Source organism: Zea mays, chromosome 7 (assembly GCF_902167145.1).
Source record: "Zea mays cultivar B73 chromosome 7, Zm-B73-REFERENCE-NAM-5.0, whole genome shotgun sequence".
Classification (NCBI taxonomy): Eukaryota; Viridiplantae; Streptophyta; class Magnoliopsida; order Poales; family Poaceae; genus Zea; species Zea mays.
Window position 1 is genome coordinate 43181317 of NC_050102.1, and position 10163 is coordinate 43191479.

The window sequence follows — 10163 nt, forward strand, 5'->3', positions numbered from 1 at the left end:
TTCACCTGCACTTCAAAAGACATTAACATATATCAAAGATATTTGAACCCATGCCCTTCCTATATGTGTATGTGTGCATATTCAGGTTCAATTTACCTAGAATCTAAAGCCTAAGCTTTGATACCAACTTTAACACCCCAGGATCCCCAAACGCCCTGAGATGCTACTCCTTCACTACCAACAACCGAACACTAAACAAAATAAAATTTGGCAGCGTCTCCTTTATAATTATAAGCATCGCCGAAGCAAAAGAGATATATCAATACAAAATGAATCATACTAGTATGATATATTCTCATCAAGGACAATTAACCACGAATGAACCAGCTTATGACTACATCATACTCTAAAGTATGAACCTCAAAAGTCAATAACCCAAGCTAATTATTTGAATCTTTAAGCAATGTGTGCAACGTGCCGCTACTTCCCACTCCCCTTGATAAGCATCAAGCACCTGCATTGAATAATGCAAGAGTGAGATGAAACATCTCAAGAAGCAAAATGTTTTGACGAGATATTTAAACCACAAGATAAATTAAACAACATTTTATAGGAATCACAATTAAGATCAGAAATACTCGTAGATATAGAACTCAATAGTCCCAATATAACCAATACCATCTCATTTCCTCGAACAACCACAATAGTTTGTATAACACTTCCATGCGTCAACAATATATGCAAATATCACTTCAATAAATGCATGTGTATGCAATGCATATGTCCTATGCCTTCATACCTCTGAGGGTATAAAGCCACATCGAACCCCTCCTCGGGCAACGTACGATGCTAAGTTGTACCGGTACGGTCGGACCAAGGTCACAACAAAACTTCAGATGCAAATGAGCCATACAATGCATATGGCATGCAACATTTATCAATATACTTCACTTCCTTCACATACAATACAAACCTCAAATAATACTCCATCTTCCTTCAGATACAATACAAACCTCAAATAATACTTCACCTTCCTTCAGATACAATACAACCCTCAAATAATACTTCATCCTCCTTCAGGGGTGTGAATTAATCTCATGGATCATACTCGAACCATAATCATCATCAATATATGATTGACCATCAATATAATACAATAAAGTAAAGCATCATCATAGAGTCCAATTATGAAAGAATTCAACAATTCTGAATATTAGAGTGTAGGCAATAAAAATAACAAGTCAAAACGGTAGCAACCACCGCTACATTCACTTGCCTTCATCGAAGAAGAAAAATGTACTAGGCATTATCCGGAGTGTAGCCACCTGCTGGGGCATAAAACTTAGTACAAATATTCCACAAATATTTGTCAACAATCAACGAATCGCTCATACACTTGAAACCAAGACCCGGTGGAAAGACTCCCACCCTGAACCACATGCCAAACAGCAGCAGCGCTGTTTGTTAATTTTGTATATTTAAAATTATAACAGTAGTGATATCAAACAAATACTCTATGAGTATCTACACAAAATACTCTACAACTTCGGTACTCAATGGATAATTAAATTTTGCCTTCTATAAGTTCTAAAACATCTGACAAGATAACTGACTGAATCTGTTTCAGACAGCAGCATAGTTAACTTCAAAATTCGACATCTCCCAAACTACACAATTTAAAAATTATGAAATTCTGCTGGAATTAAGAACTTTTATGCCTCTACAAAATTCTCCATAGTTGCAAGAGCTAATTCGGCCATTTACTAGATGAAACCCACCAGTGAACACACCCGCTCATTTTTGCCAGGCAAACAGAAATAGCCACAGTAAAACAAACATAACTGGAGTTTCAAAATTCATATGAATACAATCTTTATCAATCTGGAAAGGTTATGAAATTATCTACAACTTTTCTTACAAACCCAAGGTTTAATTCTGTTGATAAAATTTCCTAAATCTTAAGAGAACAGATTCTGCACAGAATTATAAGACTGAAAAACTGCTATAATCAAACTGCAATAACTCTCTGATCTGATGTCCGATTGAGGTGTTCTTCACGACCAGGAAAGATCTACAAATTATCTACGACTCATATATAGACTTTTTATTTTTTGAGGCAACTAAGACCACAGAAAACTGGCATGAACAGAAACTGTCGAATTTGACATTCCGCAGAAATTAAATTTGAGATCAAAATCTAACCCCACATCTAATCCAACCTCTAATCTTTTAATACCCATGATCCAAAACTTCCAAAAACACTTAATTATAGATAGGAACATGGATCTCATCTTGTTGGTGTTTGGAGCCCGACCGCGCACTCGGGGTTACCCCTCGAGGTGCTTTTGGGTTGGACGGTGTTGTTGACTGTAACTCAATGGTTCGTGCAAGACGCACGAGAAGCGATAGACAGTTTTCTACAGGTTCGGGCCGCTTTGAGATGCGTAACACCCTACTTCCTGGTGTGGATCTTTATGTGGTGGGTTACAAGGGAGTTCTCCAGTGTGGAGAAAGCTAATGAACTGAGTAGATGGCTGATGAATGACCTGGAAATGATGGGCTACCCCCTAGGCCTTATATATTCGACCATGGAGCATTACATGCGTGTATGATAACGATGTATTCCTATGTAATAGTGAACCTACTGAACTTATCTTCCTATAATCCTACCAACTTATCTTTATTTGGTTCCGACGTCCAAGGGTGTCGCACGGGAAGATCGGATTAGCGCTGTGGATAACGCTTAAATCCCACGAGCCGCCTGGGCCCGCGTCCGCTCCTTCCATGCATCGGTCCATTCTGCCAGCAGTTCTCCCCTGGCCCGCGAGGGGCGGCCTTGCGAGACAATAGGCCCAAAGCCTTTCACGAGGCCTTCTAGCCTTCTAGTGGACCCGGGGGATATCTGTCCCCCACAAGCCCCCAATCTTTGAGTTGATTTTGAAATAATCGGTCCAAAGATTCTAGGTCCAGCTTGCGATTTTGATTTTCATTTCGGTGATGGGCGCTTCGAAGGTGCGCCTGTTGAACATTGCTTCTGAACTCTGAGTGACTCAGTAAAAAACAATCTTTTGTTGTCCTCCTTTGGTACATTCAACGATCTTCATCTCATGCCTCAGAAATCAGCGCTCTATCATCGGCTTATGCTTTAGAGATCAGCATTCTGTCTTTTGGAGTTAAGGATTTATTGGGCACACCGGAGGTGCACCCAATGGGTGTAGCCCCCGAGCTTTGAGTGATTGTTGAAAATAATCCACTCAAAGATCTTCATCTTATGCTTTAGGGATCAGCATTTTATCTTCATGTCATGCTTTAGAAACCAGCATTTTATCATTGTCTCATGCTTCAGAAATCAGCATTTTATCTTCTTCTCCTGCTTTTGCGAATTCAAACGCCATGGTCTGCCCATGCCTTGTTAAGTTTGAAATTTATTTGATCAACGACAGATTGGATGTCTAGTAGATGACTCTTGGCTGGTCTTCACTTTGCTTTGTGCTTCAATGCTTCTGCTGACTAGACTTGTAGTTCAGTAGCTATATTTGGCTTTCCTTTGATCTCTATCGATATCTTCCTTCTGTCTCAATACATTCATTGTGTATACTGTATGGATGTGACTTGTTCAGAAAATCTATTGAAAATTCTGGGCCGTCCCCCCCAATGGGTGTGACCAAGGGACGTCTTGGTACATAGAGCGTTTGGCACACTGTCCTAGAGTAGTAACTTGACGTGACCGCGGGGCATAATCATATCGCCCAAGCAGTTGACCTTAGTCCAAATGGTGTCGTGTTACGCGAAGCGGCGTCTGCTGCCTGACTTGCTTTCAGGCGGTTTGAATTGCTTATTGAATACTTGTGACTGTTCGGTGAGCATAGTAGGAGATGAACAGTTGCCTTCGGCCCCTATAAATAGCCTGCTTGCACCGTTGCTTTCTTCACACATCCTCTGATCATCTGTTGCTTCTTTTCCTACTCCCTTTTCTCTTTCATCTGGCCATGGGCAAGGACAAGAAAGGTCGGGGTTCGCCGCGTCGCTCCGACGACAAACGGAAGCGTGAGCCAAGCCCTCCCTCTGAGGACTTCGGTGACTCCGAGTACTCGGAGGAGGCGTTTTCCTCTGAGTCCGAGGGATCGCCGGTCTATGCTTCCCCCTAGCGTCGTCCGATGACTCGGACGATTCCCAGGGGATAGCCGCTGAGGTGTGGACGTACATCCGGTCCGTTGAGCGTGCCGGGCTCGAGGGCTCGGATGAGTCGGAGGTCTCCTCAGACAAGGAGAACTCTTCCGGCTCATCCAAGGAAGGGAGCGGCGGCGATGGCGACGACAACGGTGGAGGTGGCGACGGCGACGATGGCAACGATGACAACAAGGGCGACGGTGGAGGCAGCGGCAGGAGCGACGACGACGACAAGGGCGACAGCAGCAGCAGCAAGGCCAGTGGCAAAGCGCCACTGGCTTAAATATTAGTATAGATAATTAGTAGTAGCAGTAGTAGTGGAATGATTTAGTAGTAGTTAGTAGTATAGTATGGTGTGAGTAATGTAGTAATGTAATGTTGTAAAAAGGGAAAAAAGGCTGATTCATAATGGGTCAATCTTTGAGTTTGTGAAGACCCCTTCCACTATTTAATGAAGAAACTTCAGTTGCTCCGAGCGAACTTTTGCTTTTTCGCCGCTCCGTCTTTATAATCGCTTGATAGTTTGTCCTTGCGCCTAACGCTGATGGCGTTTTTAGAAATAATCGCCGAGCGATAGCTGATGACATTGGTGTTTAGAGGTAACCGCCGAGTTGTGCTTGACACTGTCGGTGTTTTAGAGGTAACTGCTGAGTGGTGCTTGACACTGTCAGCGTTTTAGAGGTAACTGTCGAGTGGTGCTTGACATTGTCAACGTTTTAGAGGTAACCGCCGAGTTATGTCTAAAGTTTCGCTTTCCCGAGTGATGACTTGGAACTTTTTAGAAATGGCGTCCAACCCGGGAAAACCCCATTTATACTCGTGTCGACATGCACTTTTGATTTCTGAGCCCTAACTTCACATTTCCACCTCGAACCACTCCTCTGTTTCCCTGAGATTCCGCTCCTGTTCGTTCCGCCGGCGAGATTGCGATGGCGCCAAAACGAAAGAGGCAGAGCTCCGCCGTGGCCATCATTCTGCCCATCGACCCCAACAGTCAGTTGCCATTCACGGGTAACCATATGTCTATTATTTCAGAGTCTGATCTTCTTCACCTCGTCGATGTTGGGGTTTTACCCCCGAAAGAACTGTGCTCTTGGCGGATCTACCGTGGGTCACTGTTCTGACAGAGGACACCCATGAGTCTGTCATCTATGTTCCTTTTCTTATCCGCGGTCTTGCTCTCCCTGTTTCTCCCTTCTTCCACGGCCTCCTTGATTTCTATGATCTGAACTTGACCCACTTGAACCCTAATTCTATCTTGGAAGTTTCCATTTTTATTCATCTGTGTGAGGCCTATCTCGGGATTTTCCCCATTTCAGCCTCTGGAAGTATCTATATGATTGTCAGCCCGGGATGGCTGGGGGACAACACCAGCTCGTTGGCGGTGCAAGTCTAGAGCTGCGTCGCGGGAGAAAAATAGAGTACCTCGACATCCCCCTCGAGGATAGCATCAAGGGGTGGCGCCTTGAGTGGTTCATTGTGGAGAACCACTGCAAGTCCCTTCCCCTCAGTTGGGGAGGCAGACAGATGTTCGTACTCCAAGCTGGGTAGAATCTCCGACCTCTTCGGAGATAACAGAGGCAAAAGTGTTGCTTGCTGAGGTCTGCTTGTTGAAAGACAGAGGTTTGACTGCTGAAGCTGTGGTCGCTGATTTCATCTTCAAGAATATTCAGCCTTTGAAGGACAGGGCGTACCCAGCTTATATGTACAGTGGCATCAATGACTCAACCCGGGTCACAAACAAGAGAATCCCCACTAAAGATCTGGTGAGCCGACTGGATATGATTCTGAGGGGCAGAGTATCAAATGTTGGTGCTCTTGTTGCCTATTCTGCTTGGAATCTGCCACCTCATAGATCATTTTCTTATTTTGCGTCTAACCCTCCTGCTAGTGATGGTAGCCTGGGTCTTAGAGTACGACCCTCTTTCGAGGATATTGAGGCTCTGATTTCCCCTCTCCGGAGTCTTCCAGAAGATGAGAGTCAGACTCATTTTGAGATCCCAGCTAGCACAGACGACGCAGAGATAGATATTGTGCTTAGTATGCTGGCTGGAGAATCATCTGACTCGACCCATGCTGAGCCGATGGCTATCACGGCTGGACAAGAACTTGGCAAAGTGGTGGAGACTCGGAAGCCTGAAGATACTCGCCCAAAGCGTCCATGCTGAGTTAGCCGCCCGACTGCACCTGTTGAGGAAAAGAAGAAGAGGCGACTTCGGCGACTGTCATGCTTGGACCAGGGTGTAGGTCCTTCTGCTCCGGTTCGTGATGGAGTGCTAGCAGAGGTCCTTCCTGAGGTTGATGCCAAGGGTTGTGATCGTGCACAAGCTACAGTCTGTATATTTGATGAGGATGAAGAAGAAGAAGCAGAGGAAGTCCTGCTGATCCGTAAGAACAGCCGGCATTACAGAGGTAGTGAGGGGGGGAGTGATATTCCTTCTCCAGCTCCGTCGGCTCTTGTCAGTCTTCAGGGACTGTCAATATCGGATTTTGATCAGGCCCTTGAGGAGGTCATCCCTGAGGATATGCTGTCAGAGCCAACTGCCGATGACGTGATGGCTGTTTGTTCAGAAATTCCAGACGTTGGATTGGAGGTATCTTGAGCAATGTCTTCTGCATCGTTGACTTTGGAGGGTAGTCTTTCATGCCAAGATGTTGGTCCCAGTCGCTCAAGTCCCATGGAGGTGACAGAGGAGCCCTCAGCCTTAGAGGTGGCTACTGCAGAAGACCCAGCCCCCGAGGGTGGTGCTGGCAGTTACCCAGCCCCTGAGGGTGTTGCCGGTAGTGATCTGGCTCTGGTGGGTAGCGCAAGCTGCAACCCAGCCCCCGAGGGTGTTCAAGTGAGCTCTCCTTCCCACACCTCCATGGACGTCCATGTTGGATCGTCTCCACCTAGGTCCGATGGGGTGACGGCGGTGCATGCTTCCACAGCTTTGAACAAACAAGTCGCCTTAGAGGTCGGCGAGTTAGATGCGAAAAGTCTGTTATCTGCTGGTTGGGCTGAGTTCACCCCTGACAACGCCCTTCAAATTGTTCCTGCTGATCTTCCCCCATCAAGCCATGACATAGCTCCCCCTGCCTTGGGTCTACCATCATTCCTCTCCAATCTTCAGGTGAGTCAACTACTTGCCTTTTATTGTTCCTATTGATAAATTATCTTTCTTATGCTTATTTGTCTTCGACCATAGGCTTTGGTTGATGGAATGTCTGCCCAGCTGAGGTCGTGCGGTGTCACTATCCCAGAAGGAGCTCTGTCTCTAATGCAGTGGAACCCATTGCTACTTCAGAAGCAAATCCCTGACTTGAAGGCATCGAACGCTAGTTAGTGACCTCACTTCTTCCTTAGTTGTTTTTATTGATCAACTTGTTTTTAATCATGCATCCCCTTTCAGCTGCATTGTCGGATATGGCCCGACGGTGCTCTGAACTTGAGGAGAAATATCTTCGAAGTCAAGCCGACTTAACCCAACGGTGCTATGATCTCGAGGAGAAGTATTCTCAAGGTCAAGCCGACCTGGCCCGAGTTTTTGCTTCTCTGGATGACGCGCGCTCTTTGAATTATTCCCTCAATGCTCAACTTGACTCTGAAAGGGTGGCACATGAGGTAAACTCCTTGGATTGACTTTGCCATGCTTACTGTTGACTAGGCGCTGAATGTTGATTCTTGTTCGTAGGAGGAGAAACGAGTGCTTGCATCCTCTCGTGATAATATGGATAGGTTATATCGTGACTCTAGTAACTCCTTGACTATTTTGGAAAGGAACCACCGCTTCACTATGTCGGACCTGGACGATCATCGTCACGAGCTGCAAGTATCTCAGTATGAAGTTCAGCGACTTGGACAGCTATTATCGGCCAAGGATTTGACCATTAAATATCTTCGTACTTCAAAGAAACTCGTCGCACAGGAGCTAGAAATTGCTCGACTGGCTGTCAAAGCTTCAGAGGACAACTGAGCCGTTCTGAAGGCTCAACGTGACAAGGCTATGGACAAGGCCATTCACGCGGGGCAGATCTTGATGAGGAGGCCCGGCGTAGTGGTTCCTGATAACATTGTCACCGACGCCAAGGCTGCACCTGATGCCTCGAGTCACCCTTCTTCCTTGATTGCTCCTGCAAAAAACATTGCCAGCAGAGATGTTTCGATGTAGTGGTATCATGCGAAACACTGCATGTACTGTGAATTCTATGTGCGTGTGATGGTTGTGTTCGAATATTTTGTGGACAGGGCACCAGAATGTGTCCTTGGTGCTAACAAGTACAACATTCTGTTTTCCTGGAGTACTGATTGTTTTGTTGTTAGGGTATAACAGTCACCCTGAACAATTTTGAAAGTAAATGTGGCGTGCTGGTTTTGAAACTTTTTCTGACTTAAGCCAATCGCCTGGCTGGTAAGGCATAGTGGTCGCCCTAAGATAGGTAGATGTGATCACATCGTGTTGACTTAAGTCATTGCCGACTTGAGTCGATTGCCCCGTTAGTAGGGTATAGTGGTTCCCCTAAGCCGAGTCAGTGCGAGCATGTTGCACCAACATAAGTCATCACCGATTTAAACTGATCACTCTACTAGTAGGGTATAGTGGTCACCGTAAGTCGAGTGAGCATGAGCATATTTCACCGGCTTAAGTTGTCGCTGACTTAAGCCGATTGCTCCATTAGTAGGGTATAGTGGTCACCGTAAGTCGAGTAAGCATGAGCATGTTGCACCGTCTTAAGTCGTCGCCGACTTAAGCCGATTGCTCCGTTAGTAGGGTATAGTGGTCACCCTAAGTCGAGTAAGCGTGAGCATGTTGCACCGTCTTAAGTCGTCGCCGACGTAAGCCGATTGCTCCGTTAGTAGGGTATAGTGGTCACCCTAAGTCCAGTAAGCGTGTTGATTCCAAGTCCAATCGAATCAAAGTCAGCTGATAGTCAAGAGTTTGAATGCCTTTGAAAATGAAAACTTTATTGATGATGGATTCTCCAATTACAGAGTACAATGTTGCTCCGATAGCTTTTGAGGCCTTACTAAGGGTAAAACTTTCTAAGATGCTCTATGTTCCATGAATTCCCCACTTCCGTGCCATCCATCTAAGTAAGCCGATATGATCCCGGCCGAGTGACCTCTGATACAATGAATGGTCCTTCCCATAGTGTTGACAACTTGTGTCGTCCTTCCCCCGTTAGAATTCGGCGAAGGACCAAGTCTCCCACTACAAAGGATCGGTGTCGTATGGCTTTATCATGATAGAGCCTCAAGGTCTGCTGGTATCTGGCTGACTGAATTACTATGTTCAATCGCTCTTCCTTCAGCACATCAATATCCTCTAGCCTGGTAGTTTCTTCTTCAGCTATGCTTTCGAAGACCAGCCTCGGTGCCTCGAACTTGAGGTCGGCGGGTAGCACTGCCTCCGAACCATAGACCATGAAGAATGGGGTATTTCCATGTAGGGCTCGACTAGGTTGATTTCTCAAGCTCCAAACCACATATGGCAGCCCTCCGATCCACTTTCCTGCAAGCTTTTCATTTTTGTCGAACACTTTCTTCCTGAGTGCTTTCAGTATCATTCCATTGGCCCTTTCCACCTGACCATTGGCTCTTGGATGCGCTACTGATGCATACTTGATCTGGATACTCTGTTGTTCGCATAAATCAAAGAATTCAGAGCTGGTGAAGTTGGATCCCAGGTCGGTTATGATGCTATTTGGTATTCCAAATCTGAATATTATGTCTTGTATGAACTCCACTGCCTTGGCTGAGGTTAAAGAAGCAATAGGCTTGTACTCTATCCATTTGATGAACTTGTCAATGGCAACCAACACGTGAGTATATCCTCCTTGAGCTTTCTTGAAGGGTCCAATCATATCTAGCCCCTAGCATGCAAATGGCCATGTTACAGGTATGGTCTGCAGCTGCTGTGCTGGTAAATGTTGTTGCTTTGACAAAAACTGGCAAGCTTCACATCTCTGGACTAACTCAGCGGCATCACTCTTCACCGTTGGCCAATAGAAACCAGACCTGAAAACTTCCCCAACCAGAGTTCTGGATGCTGCGTGTACTTCGCACTGTCTGG